At 40.2% G+C, this 20,859-nt stretch overlaps 1 protein-coding gene across 1 annotated transcript in view; it reads left to right on the top strand.

The window, feature by feature from the left end:
- Nucleotides 1-20,859, top strand: part of LOC124605765 (arylsulfatase B-like) — a 76,837-nt gene that overhangs the window by 1,033 nt on the left and 54,945 nt on the right. The window lies entirely within an intron of this gene.

The following is a 20,859-nucleotide window of genomic DNA, read 5'->3' as shown; positions in this document are numbered from 1 at the left end:
ATTGAAACTCTCAGCCCCTGTCAGGTGTTGTTGACATACCTCTATGGGGACAGCTGAAAATGTGTTCCCCGACCGGGACTCGAACCGGGGATCTCCTGCTTACATGACAGACGCTCTATCCATCTGAGCCACCGAGGACACAGATAAATAGCGCGACTGCAGGGACTTATCCCTTGCACGGTTCCCGTGAGACGAACATTCTCAACTGCCCGCAGTCTGTATACGTAATTTACCTAATAGGTACTTGCCCATTCACGCATTGCTCGCGCAGACTATGGTGACGATTCCCGTAAGGGGTCGGGCAACCTGTGCGCATTCGCACAGACGAAGGTCAATGGCTGGGAAGCCTTTAACTATATATATGAAGACTGTAACTGTTCTCGAAAGAACACATACCATTGATGCACCTGCAGCTTGTCTAGAATAAATGATAATTATCTGAAACCTGATAAACCGATAAATTAACTGATAAAACCAGAGATTGTACAGAGTTTCAGGGAGAGCATAAGGGAACAATTGCCAGAAATGGGGGGAAAAAATACAGTAGTTGAGGAATGGGTAGCTCTGAGGGATGAAGTAGTGAAGGCAGCAGAGGATCAAGTAGGTAAAAAGACGAGGGCTAGTAGAAATCCTTGGGTGACAGAAGAAATGTTGAATTTAATTGATGAAAGGAGAAAATATAAAAATGCACTAAATGAAGCAGGCAGAAAGGAATAAAAAACGCCTCAAAAATGAGATCGACAGGAAGTGCAAAATGCCTAAGCAGGCATGGCTAGAGGACAAATGTAAGGATGCAGAGGCTTAGCTCACTAGGGGTAAGATAGATACTGCCTACAGGAAAATTAAAGAGACCTTTGGAGAAAAGAGAACCACTTGTATGAATATCAAGAGCTCAGATGGAAACCCAGTTCTAAGCAAATAAGGGAAAGCAGAAAGGTGGAAGGAGTATGTAGAGGGTCTATACAAGGGCGACGTACTTGAGGACAATATTCTGGAAATGGAAGAGGATGTTGATGAAGATGAAATGGGAGATATGATACTGCGTGAAGAGTTTGACAGAGCACTGAAAGACCTGAGTCGAAACAAAGCTCCGGGAGTACACAACATTCCATTAGAGCTACTGACAGCCTTGGGAGAGCCAGTCCTGACAAAACTCTACCATCTGATTAGCAAGATGTATGAGGCAGGCGAAATACCCTCAGACTTCAAGAAGAATATAATAATTCCAATCCCAAAGAAAGCAGGTGTTGACAGATGTGAAAATTACCGAACAATCAGTATACAAAGCCAAAGCTGCAAAATACTAATGCGAATTCTATACAGACGAATGGAAAAACTAGTAGAAACCGACCTCGGGGAAGATCAATTTGAATTCCGTAGAAATTTGGGAACACGTGAGGCAATAATGACCCTACGATTCACCCTAGAAGAAATATTAAGGAAAGGCAAACTTACGTTTCTAGCATTTGTAGACTTAGAGAAAGCTTTTGACAATGTTGACTGGAATACTCTCTTTTAAACTCTAAATGTGGCAGGGGTAAAATACAGGGAGCGAAAAGCTATTTACAATTTGTACAGAAACCAGATGACTATTATAAGAGTCGAAGGACATGAATGGGAAGCAGTGGTTGGGAAGGGAGTGACACAGGGTTGTAGTCTATCCCCGATGTTATTCAATCTGTATGTTGAGCAAGCAGTAAAGGAAACAAAAGAAAAGTTCGGAGTAGGTATTAAAATCCATGGAGAAGAAATAAAAACTTTGAGGTTCGCCGATGACATTGTAATTCTGTTAGAGATAGCAAAGGACTTGGAAGAGCAGTTGAACGGAATGGACAGTGTCTTGAAAGGAGGGTATAAGATGAACATCAACAAAAGCAAAACGAGGGTAATGGAATGTAGTCGAATTAAGTCGGGTGATGCTGCGGGAATTAGATTAGGAAATGAGACTCTTAAAGTACTAAATGAGTTTTGCTATTTGGGGAGCAAAATATCTGATGATGGTCGAAGTAGAGAGGATATAAAATGTCGACTGGCAATGGGAAGGAAAGCGTTTCTGAAGAAGAGAAATTTGTTAACATGGAGTATAGATTTAAGTGTCAGGAAGTTGTTTCTGAAAGTATTTGTATCGAGTGTAGCCATGTATGGAAGTGAAACATAGACGATAAATAGTTTGGACAAGAAGAGAATAGAAGTTTTCGAAATGTGGTGCTACAGGAGAATGCTGAAGATTAGATGGGTAGATCACATAACTAATTAGGAGGTATTGAATAGAGTTGGGGATAAGAGGAGTTTGTGGCACAACTTGACAAGAAGAAGGGACCGGTTGGTAGGACATGTTCTGAGGCATCAAGGGATCACAAATTTAGAATTGGAGGGCAGCGTGGAGGGTAAAAATCGCAGAGGGAGACCAAGAGATGAATATATTAAGCATATTCAGAAGGATGTAGGTTGCAGTAAGTACTGGGAGATGAAGAAGCTTGCACAGGATAGAGTAGCATGGAGAACTGCATCAAACCAGTCTCTGAACTGAAGACCACAACAACAACAACTGAAACCCCCAGCTGCCGACTGGTGTCCTTGATATATCTCGATGGGGACAGCAGAAAATGTGTGCCCCGGCCGGGGCTCGAACCCGGGATCCCCTGCTTACATGGTCAAGATTTTAGTTTAGCAGCTGTTTGGTTCACTTAGGTATCATTTAACAGTTTAAGGGTCAACATTCGGTTAGATTTCTCGATGTACAATTGTACAGTCAAAACTTTCTGCGCCCGTTTAATCATCTGCTAACGTACGAAGATCTCAGCCATCAAAATTTCGCGGAGGAAGTGGACGAAGGGTGCCGTGGAATTTGGGAGAAAGTACTGCTGGACCTTACGGGCAAGAAACTTCTTCAGGTGCGCTAACTCTCATTCAGCAGTGCGAAACTATGGGCAAGAACTGTGATTGTCCCAGAGTCGCTTAAATGGCCGAGCAGAATGTGGAACAGCGCCCAAGTCGTTAGGGATCCGCTTCGTCACTCCGCCCACAACGTGGTGTGGCGGAGTGCTTTGGGACTTTGTCGAGTCTCACGCTGCACAGTGCAAGCTTTTTCCCAGGTGCCCGGTCGCCCTGAGGCCTTCAACGCGTTTCATGGTACAATGCTTCATTCAGTCCGCGGCTACCTGCCTTCAGTGAAATTCTTACACTGTAATCGAAATTAGTCGACGTCTACTTGTGGAGACGTAAGCTCTAGTGGCATGAATATTTCCGGCTTTCATCTTCTGGGGAACGTGTTATCCTCACACAAGAAATTTTGTCTAGCGGAGGAGTTTACTGTTTTAGATGCATTTAGTAACTCTTCGAAAGAAGCTTGGCTTGGTGTTCTTTATGATTTCCCAAGAAACTACAAAAAAAAAAAAAATTAAAACTGCTACATGTAAGGATGAACTCTGCCTGCGCAGGGCAATTTGATACCTGTTATTCTATGTTTCTATGTTTACGCGGCAGTGAAGGTAGTACTGCGTCATGGTAGCAAAATTTGTCTTCCCATTTGGCGTATCTTACCGATTACTTTAAAAAATGCGTAACTACAAGCGTTACTGTGCCCTACAGCAATCTGAAAATGGTATAAAAGTCAAAAGTAAAAAACAATTTCCTTTGTGGTTTTTTCGATTATATGCTACTCACGACGGAGTCAGAGAACGATTTGGAAGGAAAAGAGGGCATCTTGAAACAAGATAATAAGATGAATATCAGTAAAAGCAAAGAAAGACTAAGAGAATGTAGTCAAATCAAATTAGGCGATGCTGACGAGGAGAACACACCAAGTGCCATAACCCGATGTCTGAGAAACTCCGCTCGGAGAGAGGGGCCAAAAAAAGCGAAAACATGTCTCGGCTTATCTGTAGAGACTCGAGCGTTTCTGAAAAAAAAGAGGTATTTTCGAGGCACTTTATGTCCCTTTAGCCGCGTGATATCCTCAGACTAATTGGTGGCTCAGGGGTTAGCATTGTCCGCAGCTCGTGGTCGTGCGGTAGTTCTAAGTTCTAGGGGACTCATGACCATAGATGTTAAGTCCCATAGTGCTCAGAGCCATTTGAACACTTTGGTTAGCATTGTGGATTTTGAATTTTACGCCCTGTATCCCAAATCCGATTATTATTTTTATTTCCATTTTTCATTTACATACCAATGTTTGTGGAAGATTACTACATGAATGTTTTCCAGTGCATATTGCTATAACATTGTCCTCATTCGTCTAATAAATGTTCGTTAGATGAATGAACTTTAAAAAATGAGAAAATTACTTGAAATTGTTTTCAGTGAAATTCCTGTAATATATCTTCATTCATAATCAACCGCAAGCGCCTGTTTTCGGAAAAGTGATGCGTTATGCATGGTGTGCAGCGAAACTGTTGCGAACGTGTGAAATCCTCACCAGTATTAACGACCTTCCATTTCCGAGTGAGATTCGTACGGAGAAATGTCAATGTGGCAAACCTGGCTCCGCGCCGTGCTCGTGGTGTTTGGAATACTAGTGCTTCTAATGTCTCTATAATCAGTACCGTCCAAGGGAATGCACCAAATGTTCCTGGAGAATAAAAATATGAATAAATTACTATAAGAATTGATATGAGAATGAAACATAAGAATATAAAATTTAAAAGGATTGTAAACCCTCGACATACCATATACACATATATTATAAAATAAATGTGTGACACTTATTATCAAATGCAGTTACAATTTTACAGTTAATATTATCCCCTTGTGCCCCTAATTTGGTAAGAAACACTGATGTAGTGACCTTCTAAGGACATGGGTATATAAATCTAAACAACAAAAATAAATTAAAATATCTATAAAAAAACAATTATTGGGTTTCGAACAAGGGAAGCAAAATTACGAAGCCGCGATGCTAACCTCTGAGACACCACTTCGTTTGAGGAGAACGCGCTGTAAAAGGCACATAAAGTATCGTGAAAATATCTCGACAAGTTTGAGCGTCTTTTTGAAGAATCAGATGAGTATCTACAGATAAGCCGAGACACGTGTTCGCTCATTATGGATGCTTATCCACTAGACGGAGTTCCTGGGGCATTAGGTGACGGCACTTGTGGGGTTCTACTTGGAAGAGAAATGGGTTAGGAATTCGAATACTAAATGTAATAGGTAAGTTAAGTTTTATATGGACAGGAAATGAAGTGATGATGACGAAAACAGATAGGATATAAAATAATGATTGGAAACATCACGAAAAGCAATGTCACGAAAACATTTATGAAAGTATTTGCCTGCGTTTGAGAAGACCCACTATATGCAATTCAGAACCTGTAAGAGATTTCCTTCCAGTTTGTGTATAAAATATGAAGACATGCGGATCGAAGGGGTTGACAGTGTTAAATTTCTGGGTTACAACACTATAATAAATTCAGTTGGGAAGACCATACCACAGAATTGCTTAAGCCCCTAACCCAGTCTGTATTTGCAATGACAATTATGTCAAATGTAGGAGATATAAATATAAAAAGAAACTTGCATACTTTGCTGACTTTCATTCCATTATGTCGTACAGGGTCATATTGTGGGGTAACTCATCAAACCGAGCAAAAGTTTTTAGGGTGAAAAGCATGTGACAAGAATCATTTGTGGTGTAATCTCAAGAACATCATGTAGAAACCTATTCAAAGGAATTGGTATTCTAATCACTTCTTCTCAGTATATTTACTCCTTAACGAAATTTTTTGTAAGAAATATATCTTTATTTCCAACCAATAGCTCAATACAATCAGTACTAGGAATAAGAACAACATACTTAAAGGCCTAAAATCACTAACCTTGGTCCAGAAAGGGATCAATATTCAGGAACACTCATTTTTAATAAATTGCCAGCAACTATTAAGAACTCGGTTTTTGAGATAAACAGAGAGGCAACTCCTACAACTGTATAGATGAATATCTTAACAGAAACTCTTAAGCCAGGTTAAGAAAAATGTGTGTTAGATTTCAGTTTTGACAGTACTTGGTCACAGGTCAAGATTAGGTATTTTTGTATGATAAATTTATTAATAGTGCATAAAAAGTTTTATTCTGACAGCGTGGTGATTCTGTAAATATTAGCTGTTCCAGTTTAAGACATTCTATTCACCTATTTCGAGCATCTCCTGACAAATGATGAGGTTATTAAATATTATATCCAAATGTTTTATGTTATACTTTCTGACATGTTCCACATGAACGAGAATCATCTCATTTTTTGGGTCTATGGAAGAACGAAAACTGAATCTAATCTAATGTAATCTGACAGGAGTGAACCGTGGAGAATAAACAGTTCAGACAAGAAGAGAGTGGCAGCTTTAGTGATGTGATGCTGCAGGAGAATGCTGAAGACTAGATGGGTAAATCGGATGCGTAATGATGGGCTAATGATCTGAATTCTAGAGAAGATAATTTGATGCTTAAGTTGAGTACGAAAATATCCCTTTTTGATAGTGTACGTCATGCAGCATGATGGAATTGTCGAAATTAATGTAGATTATATAGTAGCCTTTCGTGAAGGAAAGTAAAACTGACCGACACAAGTAATTGTTCCAATTTTTTCTTACCTCATAAACAGTGGAAGTTTCTAAATGTGTAACATGAACCACAAAAAGGAACGACTTACATGTTGAAAATACTAAGAAACGGCGATCACCACTTTCAGTGGCTTCCAGAGGTTAGCTTGCGGGCATTAGGGTTCTGATTCGAATTACGAGGGCCACCGCGATTTACACCTTCACCAGCGTCCTCGACTATTATTTGAACATATTTCAATCTCTGTCTTTCCCTACGGCTTTTATATTCTGCTGCTTCCTCCCGTACTTAGGAAGTTACTCCAGGATGTGTCTCTGTTTTACATGTAATTCGTTTCTCGACGAAACTGCGGAAACCCGCTTCACTCCTTATCAGTCCATTTAATTAACAGTATTACTTTGTAGCAGCACATGTCAACGATTTGATTCTCTTTTATGCCGTCTCTACCACTTTTTGTCATCTACTACCTTACAGTGCTGTGGCCCAGACTTACTTTCTGAGAAATGTTTTTCTTAAGGACTATAAAATTTGTGGAATGTTCTGTCCGTACTTGGAGCCATGTTCACTCCTTTTATCTTAGGTGGCAAAGGTCGTGGACACACTAAGAACTGACGTGACAAGAAATTTAAGATTGCATTTCTCTCTATAGCCTATAGTTACTTTTCTCAGCCTTTCAAATATATCGCAACAATTTACACCGCCGGAAGCTTTTTTTTCATTGTTCTTAACTCTTCCTTTCATAACTAAGTGTAGCGTCAGAGTTTCCGTTCTGCTGCCTTTACCTTCCCTAAACCAAAGTGACCGTCATCTAACAGATCCTCAGTTTTATTCTCCATTTTTTACATGTATGTTACTCTTGCGAGCAATTAGGATACAAAGCTGATTCTACGACGTGTGTCGCGTTTGTATGCCCTTGCTTTCTTCGGGACTCCGTGGAATGTCAGACAGCATGTCCTCATAGATTCTACAAATTTGAACAATAGCTTCGTACCCACTTCCGCCACTGCTTTTAGAAACACGACTGGAATGTTATCGGTATTTGTTGACTGATGACGTAAATACGGATACTACCGGGCATATCGAATGATGCCAAGTGACACTCAAATCCTAAGGCTTTCCAGGTCGCGGGCAGCGGTTAGTTTTTGCTGCAGTCCTGCGGTTTGCGGTATTCTCGGTTCGACAGCGGTAAATTCGATGCCAAGTTGTGTATGCTGCCGTTGCTTTCAAACGTTTATGTGAACATTTGCAAACTTCAGACGACGACAGCTTCGACAACTGTAATATCATTTCTTGATTCCTTCATCCACTTCATGCAAACGGCAATGTATTTTGCATCGAACTTCTGGAATATAGTTAAAACAGACGGAAGTTTTGAAGTACTAAACTTACTTTTTGTTTGAAACTTCCTATGGACATAAACATGGTTCTAGTTTACACGCTTACAATACTGCAAGCTTTCCGGAATACTTATAATTCATTGCTGGCTAGTGTGAGTATTGTGTGTGAAGTTGAACTACGCAATGCAATGCAGCAACGAAGTATAGATTTAGCTATATGCGATATTTAACCACCAAGAATCGTAATTTCATAATACGAATGAATAATTTAAAATTTAATGTGCCTCGCAGACGGAAATTAGTCGTTAACGCATAGTTCTATACATCAAACGAAGGACTCTCAACGCCAAGTTCTGACAGAAACTCATCTGAAGATTTTGAAGGTGTCTTCGTCTTACCAACATTGGTCTGAAATCAGTTGTCATATTTACAGTTATTACGAAACGTAGGCGGTAGATTAAACTTTCTGATATTTCTCATTGAACTGTTTCTCACTTGCTATTCCGTCCATGAGTTTTTTCTGACAGTCTCTACATTTCTCGCTGAAACATGATTATACGTAAATACTCAAAAGACCGTAGTTTTTTAAGACGACTTTCTTCTGAAGGCATTAACATTTTAACAATTTTTATACAATCCAGATTTCTTTTTGTAGATATGCTGAACAATCTATTTAGAACACTCCAGTTCACAAAAAAATTGTGTCCTAATGACATCATTTCTCGTATTTTCTTCCCGTTATCTTTACGATTTGCTTTTACTATGAGCCTGCAGTTTCTAACTTCTTTAAACAAGGCCCCTAGACTAGACAACATTCCAGTAGAACTACTGACAGCCTTCGGAGAGCCAGTCCTGACAAAACTCTACCATCTGGGGAGCAAGATATATGAGACAGGCGAAATACCCTCAGACTTCATGAAGAATATAATAATTCCAATCCCAAACAAAGCAGGTGTTGACAGACGTGAAAATTACCGAACTATCAGTTTAATAAGCAAATGCTGCAAAATAATAACACCAATTCCTTACAGACAAATGGGAAAACTCGTAGAAGTCGACCTCGTGAAAGATGAGTTTGGATTCCGTAGAAGTGCTGGAACACGTGAGGCAAGACTGACCTTAAGACGTATCTTAGCAAATAGATTAAGGTAAGGCTAACCTACGTTTCTAGCATTTGTAGACTTAGAGAAATCTTTTGACAATGTTGACTGCAAAACTCTTTCTAATTCTGAAGGTGGCAGGGGTAAAATACAGGGAGCGTAAGGATATTTACAATTTGAACAGACACAAGATAACAATTATAAGAGTCGAGGCACACGAAAAGGAAGAAGTGGTTGGGAAGGGAGTGAAACAGGGTTTTAGCTTATCCCCGATGTTATTCAATCTGTATATTGAGCAAGCAGTAAAGGAAACAAAAGAAAAATTTAGAATAGTAATTAAAATCCATGGAGAAGAAATAAAAAGTTTCAGGTTCGCCGATGACATGTAATTCTGTCAGAGACACCAAAGGACCTGGAAGAGCAGCTGGACGGAATGGACAGTGTCCTGAAAGGAGGATATAAGATGAACATCAACAAAAGCAAAACGACGATAATGGAATGTAGTCCAATTAAGTCGGGTGATGCTGAGGGAATTAGATTAGGAAATGAAATGCTTAAAGTAGTAAATGAGTATTGCCATTCGGGGAGCAAAATAACTGATGTTGGTCGAAGTAGAGAGGATATTAAATGTAGACTGGCAATGGCAAGGAAAGCATTTCTGGAGAAGAGAAATTTGTTAAAATATAACATAGATTTAAGTGTCAGGAAACCGTTTCTGAAAGTATTTGTAAGGAGTGTAGCCATGTATGGAAGTGAAACGTGGACGATAAATAGTTTAGACAAGAAGAGAATAGAAGATTTCAAAATGTGGTGCTACAGAAGAATGCTGAAGATTAGATGGGTAGATCATATAACTAATGAGGAGGTATTGAACAGAATTAGAGAGAAGAGAAATTTGTGGCACAGCTTGACTAGAAGAAGGGATCGGTTGGTAGGGCCTATTCTGAGGCATCAAGGGATCACTAATTTAGTATTTGAGGGCAGCGTGGAGGGTAAAAATCGCAGAGGGAGACCAAGAGATGAATACACTAAACAGATTCAGACGGATGTAGGTTGCAATAGGTACTGGGAGCTGAAGAAGCTTGTACAGGATATAGTGGCATGGAGAGCTGCATCAAACCAGTCTCTGGACTCAAGACAACAACAACATATACTTTCCATGATTCGTCCTCAATTCCATGGTTGCTTCCGATAGAGTTCTGCACTTTACACACATCAGTTCATTTCCGGCAGCGTCTGTTACGTAAGCGATCTCTAGATTGAAAGAAAAGGGGAGAGATGGTGACGAAAGAGGACCTGAAATTCGTGTGAGCTGTATGATAAAAGACATCAAGAACATGCGGCGGGTATGACATCTGAATCGTCTGCAAATGATAGTAGTAGCTAGAACTGGTAAAACTGTTCTCATTTACTGACACAATCACAATAATGTTTTCAGATAATCGGTTTCGATCATGCCAGCACGGTGCAAAGAAGGAACACGCGTTGTCACACTTAGGATGAGCTGATGATATGCCAGAGTATGGAGAAAACACTTTGACTATAATGGCCAGTACAGTCTATCAAAGTGGTAAATGGTCAAATGTTTTATTGCAGGTAAAAGTAGTCGCACTGTCAAAGAAAACAACCGCAAGAAGTACAGTGTTTATGGGTTGACCAGCCTTATTTCACGCAAAGGAATAATTAATGCACTTGCAATCACTAGGCATATGGAAAATAAAACGGTAGAAGTATTGGAAGAAAACCTGTTTTAATTTGTATGGGGAATAAGGGGCAAGAGACGCAGCTGGTTTACTGAGGCTGAGCTCAGGAAGGTGTTTAAAGGTAAACAGGGAGCTGCTTTTGTGTTTCATATATTATAAGAAAGCATTTAATCGTACCAATTGGACCAGATGAGAGAATATTAAAGCAAATAATAATAGGCTGGAGTGATATAAGGCTTTTTTATTGTTTATTCACTGTACAAAATGTAAAACTACGCCTGAGATTGGAGACACCAATAATGCTAAAATTGGAAGTATCCCAAAAAAGTCAATATGTATACGGGAAGAGGTGTCAGCTGAAGTGGACGATTTTAAAGCAGGAGGGATGATTAGAAATAAGCTGAAGTCTGAGGGTAATTCCACTGAAACAAAAATGACAAAAGATAGTAGAGTAGTTAAAACTTGCACAGAGTATGGTATGAAAACTTAACATAAGGAAGTTACTAAAATATCTATAATTAATGTGCCTAAATTTAAGAGTAAGGCCTAATGTGTGAACTTCTAGATATATAGCTGAAGACTACTACTGAGGAGACGTTTATTGAAATAATGAAATTAACGTGCGGGACGACGTGTCCTAAAAACGTGATTTCCTCTGACTAGGAAAATTAATTTCAGAGTGAGGAAAACAAGACTCAAAAATTACTCCTGGGGTGAAGCATCACATGAGTTAAAAACGAGAACTTGAAAAGTGTTTTACCGAATGTTTTTGGGGGAATATCAGATTTAGTATTGGAGACAGAGAGAAAAGATAAAATGGGTAGACAAAATAAGAAATTCAAGGCATGATGAAACGAGCTACTATGAGGAAATATGTTTTGACAAACATCTACCATTTATAATTTAAGTGGGTAATAGGTAGCAGAAGAGTACAACTGAGTGATGAAATAAAAGCAATTGAAAATGCTGGTAGTCGAATTAAGGAACTACAGATAAAGATAAATACGAAGGAAACCCCCCTCCTCCACGAGGCTTCGACTATAATCTTCGTTTTCTGTCCATCATAAATACGCTGTCAACAGCTTCATCGTTTGTTGTTCTTTAGGACAACCCACGTTTCGTATAGGGTAATCGTGTCGGTCTATGTTGAGCAGACTCGCTCTTAATGTGCGCAGTCTATCATCAGTCGTCATTAGTGGTCAATGAATAGGTGTTTCCAAGCGTCTTATTGTTGCTACGACTTCTCTTACACTTGAGGCATGAAATCAGCGCCGGCCACGGTGGCCGAGCGGTTCTAGTCACTTCAGTCAGGAAACGCGCGACTGCTACGGTCGCAGGTTCGAATCCTGCCTCGGGCATGGATGTGTGTGACGTCCATAGGTTAGTTAGGTTTAAGTAGTTCTAAGTTCTAGGGGACTGATGACCTAAGGTGTTAAGTCCCATAGTGCTCAGAGACATTTGAACCACGAAATCATCGGAAAGAGATCGCAGTAAGTTTCACTAATAATCCTATGATTTGTGCGCTTATAAAGCCCAACTTGCGACCTTCATGGGCCCAGGACCAAAATTACCTTTAACTGTGCACCATAATGTTCCCCATCTTCCCTCTCGGTCAGTGGCATAATCCGTCCTGAGTTAAGCGGGCAGGTCTAGGCGGTGAAAGTACCTGAACGTGACTCCGGAGGTCACGGGCGAAAGTCGCAGCGTTATTATACTCGCTACACCGCGTGATTTCTCCGCGGGGTTAGCTTACGGATATGCAACTGACGAGTCAGCGGCACTAAACGTAGCGGAAGAAAAAGAAACAGAAGAACGGCAGGTGATTTTAGCTGGCAGTGAAAGCGCCAAGGCGGCGGGTGAGCGGCGACTTTGTCACACCAAGCTTACGTAACCCTCTTACCGAAAGTTACACTGGCTGAACGGGACCTGTTAGCAGGACTTGCGTAGTTCCGACGAGAATCAGTCAAATGTCGAACAGCCTAGGAATACACAAGGGCACTAACGAGGTTTCGTAAGACACTCTAAAGTTAGATCCAAAATTATTCTCCACTAGTCCCTGGTTATTCATCGAAGACAACGGGACAGCTGCCGGACATGAAGTACTTGAATAATGATAACTGAAACCAACAACTGTATTGTAATCTATCGCCATTTCCTCAAAACATGCCACCAGTTTCGACAGCAAAAAGTGTCATCTTCACACCACAATGATAAGGACCAACCGAGTCTTCCAATGTACTCAGTACAATTTATGAAACATGTTACGCCAGCGTGTACAGCCAACAAAGTCGAGTGGAGTGGGGTGTGCTTGTTACTGGAGAATACAGAATCGAGTTGGTTTTTAAGTAGTCGTTACAAATTGAATCGCACAGTGCGTATCATCCCGGATACTTAATGGATGTGTCTGCTTCCAGTGAATATCCTGGATTCCGTAACCAAACAACAGTTCGTCTTCCCATCGTCTACGAGCTATACGTTAAATATGTGTCTGGTGGGGATGAACTACGAATCGCTGCACAAAGTGTCAACAGCTTGTAGCTGGCCTGTATTGTGCTACAATTTTCTAATGTTCCGATTTATCTGCATACAACAGTTCAGATTGTGTTCATCGACTAAACCGAGTACTTATGGTCACGACGATATATTCTTCAATATAGTGTTCATACACCAACAACGTACTGCCAATTCCGAGCTAGGTGTTTCGATGTCTAACCAGATTCCCGACTGCTGTACATGATTTAAATATGTTCTCAATTAGATGTGGCCTCCGTGCTTTTGTACGAACTACGAGAATACCTTATAGTAAATTCTGTGGCACTTCGTAGACACTCATTAGAAGCTGTCTCATAAAAGGCTCGTTTTCGCACTTTTCCTTACTGGGACGACTTTTCTTCTGTTGTCGTATAGTTTCGTTCGCGTCAGTGTTTAATGTTAACTGTGATATAGCTTACTTATTTCGCGAGCCATCATGCAGCGCATGTAGGAGAGGACTTGGTGCTGGTGTTAATGACCCCTGTTCTATTTATTTCGCAAGCAGAACGAGGAAAAACGTCTCTTAGCTTATCCTCATTACGCTTATGGGAGGTATACAACGGTGGTTCCAGATTCGTCGTAGAGTCTTCTTCCATAGTACAGGTAGGCGACCATTCAGATTTGACAGAATTTTGGAATACTCCTGATCGCACAATTCTTTATTAAATACTGCGCGTTTCGAAATATAGTCGTCACACATAACCTGTGGGACAACGTACAGAAATTATGAAATAAGTAACACATATCAGCATAGAGCACTGCATGCGGAATTATCTCAACCCATACTTGTAGACCTAGTTATTAGCTTCAACAATCTGAGTACATCGACTGTAAGAAGTAATACAATTCTTATTTTTTAAGGCTTGTATATGGTAGTACAGGGGTCAGTTACATGAATGCAAGATGTAGCGTGTTCAACTGCCAAAGTAATGAACTGTTCGTACACTGACAGCGGCGTAAGCACTAACCAAATACAATTCGCAGCGACTAAGATTAATTATCTGCAAAATGACGTTAGAACTTTTGTAACAGAAGGTATTTAAACGACGTCATTGGATGAAAGTTAAATGGAAATAAAATGTGCATCGAAATATAGCAATGACACAGATAAAACAAAATGTTTAGGAAAGGAACATCGTATTATAACAGTAACACAGTAGGTGAGAACTACTTAACTAACGAGAGTCATATATATATATATATATGATGTCAGTTGCTATACAGTGAGTAAAATAATACAATAAGTTACAAAACGAATTCCATAAAATGTTAAAACGAGAATAGGTTAGTATAGGGAGTAGTATCTTCGTATATTTACTCGTTAATGTGAAGTGCCTGTGGTTAACGTTTATGTCATCTCCAGAATGAGATTTTCACTCTGCAGCGGAGTGTGCGCTGACATCAAACTTCCTGGCAGATTAAAACTTTGTGCCGGACCGAGACTCGAAAGGTCATGAGTTCGAGTCTCGGTCCGGCACACAGTTTTAATCTGCCAGGAAGTTTTATGTCATCTGTCGGTATAGTTTACTACTTTGACCGGTTAACACGCAACAGCCATTGTGACACTCGATTTCATTGAATTTAAAACTGTATTGCCATAAGATGTCTTTATGAAATGAGAATTGTATTACTATATACAGTCCATGTGCTCGGTTGTTGACCCTGAAAATTAAATCCACCTGTAGGTAAAAAAACAACTACGCGTACAGTTTTTGTCACGATCATGTATTATGCTGGTATGTGTTACATATTTCATAATTTCTGTACATTATGGCTCATTTTATGTCTGACGATGATTTTTCGAAACGCCTAATACTCTTCTCCGAAAACATGTTCTCTAACTTTACGCAACACGGATTTCTCGAGATCTACGTCGTATTTTTACAAAGAATTATCAATTAAATTCCCCCACGTTTTCCATGAAAGTTTCGTATGGACTACACCGACCTCTTACGAAACTAGCAGCGCTTCTCTGAATTCACTTGTGGTCTGTTGTGACGCGTACTTGATGAGACCTTCAGACGTTTCAGCGGTACTCTAGAACTGGCGGCATCGCGTCTTGCATGTTGCTTAATTTAAAGGTGCACACACTGTAGCAGAACCCTCCGAGCAAATCTTCCATGCGCTTTTCCTAATATAATTTCACGTGATGGTCTGAAGTAAGAATCTCTTCTATACGTTTAGATGTTGAGACAAGACACAGACGCTCGGCGCTAACCTCATAACCAGAGTTTGTCGAGATCTTTGGCATAGTTACGGGCATTTATTCTCATTTAAATTTTGTTTCACTTTCCACACAACAATAACAACCAAAACACAACATTACGTACAGTCTGCTAAAAGTCTTGGCTATCATGTGCACTTCATGCTTTATAATGTTACAATAAAAATTCCATTGTTGTTTGGGAAGATGAAGTCAATGATTGCCTGCAAATAGTTGCCAAGGTGCCGAACATAACAATTTCCAGTCAATTATTGATTCAATTGAAAGAGGGGACTCGGTCCGTTCCATCTAAACGCAGCCCGCGCCGTTATGAACTGTGCCTCATTGTAACTTGGGTCTGTGGCTTCGTGGTGTCTGCGCCACACTCGAACCGTAGCATCGTGTCTTACCAACTGAAAGCAGGACTCATCTGACAAGCACACAGTTTTCCAGTCCTATAGGGTCCGACCGATATGGTCACGAGCCCACGAGAGGCGCTACAGGCGATGTCGTGCTGTTAGCAAAGGCACTCGTGTCGGTCGTCTGCTGCCACAGCCAGTTAATACCGAATTTCGCCACGCTGTCCTAACGGATACGTTCGCCGAACGTCGCACACTGATTTCTGGGGTTATTTCACGCAGTGTTGCTCGTCTGTTAGTGGTGACAGCTCGAAGCTAACGCCGTTGCTCTCGGACGTTATGTTAAGGCCGTCGGCCACTGCGTTGTCAGTGGTGAGGGGTAATGCCCGAAATTTGGTACTCTCGGCACGTTCTTGACGGTGTGGATGTCAGAATATTGCAGTGTGTTAAAATTTCGTCCGGTTTGGCCAATTTAGAAATTGTTGCAATCGTCACGGCTAACTTTCTACCAACCGCAATGACTACAACAAGTAAATTTATGACTTTTTTTTTAAAATTAACAGTGTCACTGAACTACAGAATGACACAACAAACAGATATGCAGCACAACAAGAAAAATATTAAAAATAGCAAAGCAGTAGTAAGGAATATGAAAAGAAATCCTGTATTACTGTGAACCCACGCACACCAACGTTACGTGCTGAACAAAAGATACGTAAAATATCTTGCAAACTGTGATTTGTATCAATAACTCTACATAACTCATAAGTAAAAAAGTGAACATACTACTATGTGATCTCGGATATACAACAAGAAATGTACCACGTGCTTTGGCGAAAGCAGTAAAAGATGTACAGATTACACCCAATCAAAGATTTGTCTCTTTTGACGCTGCAAACGTATGTGCCAATATTCCAGTACGGGAATCAATAGAAATTATGAAACAAAATCTTTTAACATAGGAGAACTTTATTTGTTAAAAACATTCTTGTTTCCAATTTCAGTTATTTAGGCATCTTCAGGTTGATCTACATAGAAAAGAGAGAACAAATACATCTACTTAAGAATGGCGATCGCGTTGTGCAGACTTGGATAACCTAAAAGCATGTTTAAACAGATCAAATACTGAAAGAGCAGATACCTTTATCTGGTATTTCTTAGAACGATCTTTTAGAGAGTGTAGCCAAACGGGCAACGTCGAACACATCACGCCAACGTCGCCTTCGTTAAACTCTGCAAAAACTAGAAATATAAAATAGTAAAAACAGATAAGAAAATTCACTAGTGATCGAACATTCAGAAATGTAATTATATTGCCGAAGCCGTATGATAAGGCCTGACCTTTTCTAGATGGACGCGAGTGACTCCAAGACCTGTATAACGTGTAACTTCTACGGCAGGAACTTACGAAATAATAATCTCGTTAAAGCTAGTTTTTCCCGAAATTATTTTGAATTCATAGAAAAAATATACATCCAAGCGGATAGAGTAGCAATGGAAGGGTGTACAGCTGGCACAACAGAGATACATTTCTCGACACATTCGAAAGAAAAACTTTATAACTAACAATGGTCAACGTATAATAAAATCATATACTATTATAGAAACGTAAACGGCACTTTGATACTAATTGGTGCTATGTCGATCAGGCACTTAACAATCTCGATCCTAATACGAAATTTACATTGTAATTCAATAAACTTCCTTGACCTCAAAATTAGCAAAGACAACAACCGCCACAGATTTGACATACACATAAAACCTACCACCACAGATAATATAGTAAATGTCAACTCATCCCATCCTAAAACGCAAAAGCATGCCTTCTGCCACATAATGATTTACCGAATTACCAATTTATCTCTAGAACGATCAGATATACAAATGAACTGGGAACACTTTGTAATAAGGCCTAAAAAAATTATTTTGATCCAAATATGGTATCAAAATTGTGCAAAAACTCCGAAAAACGAAATCCGTCACGATACATGATGACATTAGAGAAACCTGAACAAAACACAGAACTTCCTACATATCTGCAATTTACCTACGACGAATGTCACATGAGATAAATGCACTATTTAAACCTGCACACATGCAACTGGCCTTCCTTAAAAATTACATTGTGATAACAAAGCTGGCCAGAGTGGTCGAGCGGTTCTAGGCGCTACAGTCTGGAATCGCGCCACCCCTACGGTAGCACGTTCGAATCCGGCCTCGGGCATGGATGTGTGTGATGTCCTTAGGTTAGTTAGGTTTAAGTAGTTCTAAGTTCGGGACTGATGACCTAAGAAGTTGAGTCCTGTAGTGCTCAGAGCCATTTGAACCATTTTTGATAACAAAATTAGGTAGAAGCACAACCACAATATCAGAGTACGACACTTCTGGAGTATACAGAATCACTTGTGATGATTGCAACAACTTCTGTACTGAAACCTTCTGGCGGACCGAGACTCGAACTCAGGACCTTCGCCATTCGCGGGTAAGTACTCTATTATCTGAGCTAGCCAGACGCGACTCACGACCCGTACCCACACCTTTACTTCCGGAATTACCCCGTCTCCTACCTTCCCAACTTCACAGAAGCTCTACCGCGAAGCTTGCGGAACTAGCACTCCTGGAAGAATGGATATTGCGGAGATATGGCTTTGCCACAGTCTGGGGGATGTTACCAGAATGAAACTTCTGTATTGTCCAAACCATATTTTAAGAACATACTAGAAACTGTGAAAATAATCCACCACATTCCATAAATCCTCTGCAAACAGGATACGTACAGCACATCAGCATCGCAGTTTCAAAAGGGGTCGTTCTAAGGTACCTGGCCATAACTATCTGTCCTATATAAAAGTCGAGTATGTCGGTCAAGTTCCCCATTTTCAGGCCTTATTGTCGCTTGAATGATTCACCAATCATCTCTGCTCCACTTACATTCTTTCCTTACCTCATCACCTGTCCACAGCGCCATCAGTCAGCATTCAGTTTCGTGGTGAGCACAGGTCATAATGTTTGTGTGGCTCATCAGTGTTCATTATCTCGAAAAATGTCTTTTCTTATTAAATTTAAGCACAATACAGTCAGACAAGTGCGTTGTCTCAAAGACGTGACATAGTTCTTGCAAGCCGTGGGAATGAATGCAATCTGAATCGAATGATCCTTATTTGGAAATTAGCTCCATATGAATTGATCGGTTAGTCAATCTGTATTGTCCACGTGTCAACGTGGTAAATGTCACAGATGTGGTGTTAATATGAGTTTGCCAAAGGTTCCGTCTCAGCGCTCTTCCGAGAACTAAATGCGGGGATGTCGTCGAGATGACGTATAGGCTACCAGGCCTTGATTCGAGAGATCGCGACTCAGTCTCTATGTCATGGATAAGTTGACATTTTTGTGTGTGTCCTCCATCAAATCTCCCACGCATGAAACTGCGGTTTGTGAACGGACAGAAATAGATCGGTATTCTTGCTGCTGGAACATTTCTGCTGACTTAAATGGAAAAAGGCGCTACCTCATCTTACAGGCCCATCTTGACGAGTACTGATAGCAGAAGAGAGATCCTTTGGGTTACTCTATTTTCCAGGGTCTTATGTGGGTAATAGGAAAACTATATAGTTCCCAGCTTGTAAGTTAAATGGAATCGGGCGTAATTTTTTTCCCTTTGTTGGTGGTTGCGAGGAAATCTGGCTTGGGATTGTTTCGTATATGGCACTGCTTTTTCTTTAAATTTATATTTGTGCTTTCGTTATTTAGATTTTTTAAACTGGTTATTTCATTGTGTTATTCTATTATGTTTCACTGTTTTCTCTCTATCCATAACTGCTATTTCTGTTCATGTATTTCGGTGTCTCTGTCATGTTAACGTTTCTGTCTAGTAAGTTCCATTCTTTCTTTCGCAAAAGTTTTTTTTGCTGTTTAATCCTTTGGTTGTCTTAATTGGTATCGGTCTTCTAAGTAGAGCTATATACGAGTAGGTCCACTTAAGTTTTCGGTACCGGCTTTCGTTACTTTCGCAGTTTTTCGCTATCTGTGTTGGTAATGCCTTCTGGTTTCTTGTACTGTTATCTGTTTTCTGCCAGTTCTTGGATTTCGGTATCGCTATCCGACTTTTCAGCTGAGGTATACAGTTCAAAAGATTTATTCGACACTAGTCATATTTAGATTGTTCTAATTTAGCATTTTCTCCATTATGCTCTACCGTTTTTCTATAATTATTTCGTTTTGTCTATTTTACTGTTATCGTGATTTTGCTGTTTCAGATTTTAATTTGTCCTCATCCAGACTCGTTATTTTTCCGAGAGAGTCCCCTCACCTTTAATATTTGTTACTAAGAATTTGTGCTATTTTTTAACTGATGTTTATATTTTCGCGCCTTAGAAACATACTTACTGATCGCCATTTTGAAATTATATTCGTGTAGCATATTGAAGAATGATATGACATCAGTGGTGAAAGCCGACGGTTAGTATGGAACGTTTTTGTTTATCCGTTTTGTCACTCGCTGGCACAGCACACATCACACGCGCGGAAGTGCTTCGTCAGACCATCGGCCGCTGCAGCTCCTAAGAGAAATTAAGAAAGGGGAAGAAAAGGAAGGATTAGCGTTTAACTTCCTGTCGACACCTCGACATGAGAAGACGGAGCACAAGCTCATCACCCGTCTTGTTCGAATAAAAACAGAAGGTTTCCTTGTTCACAACGACGGCTTGGAATGCAGAAATTTGCGATATTACGAAGACTTAAGTTATACAAGAGACACTGTCAACCACACTCTGTAGAAATACACACACGGATAAGATCAAATGGCCGAGGGGAATGAAGTGAAAGGCAGAACTGATGCCACGTTGCTAGGAAACATATATGAGCTAAAGATTTATTCCTTACCGCTACGGATACCACTGTTAGCCATAGCTGTGTTGATGTTCGTGTTTGAGATTCAACAGGAGGGAAGAAACAGCAAGAGGCATCGAAATTGTTGCAGTTTCTATCCTCCTTTCTTAAAGAACTTTGTGTTTTCCTTGGAGAAGACATACGTTGGGCGACGAATTCGCTTGATGCAATGTTCTGAAAAACCTT

The sequence above is a fragment of the Schistocerca americana genome, chromosome 3 (assembly GCF_021461395.2).
Source record: "Schistocerca americana isolate TAMUIC-IGC-003095 chromosome 3, iqSchAmer2.1, whole genome shotgun sequence".
In the NCBI taxonomy this organism is placed as follows: domain Eukaryota; kingdom Metazoa; phylum Arthropoda; class Insecta; order Orthoptera; family Acrididae; genus Schistocerca; species Schistocerca americana.
This window is presented reverse-complemented; position numbering and strand designations above follow the sequence as displayed.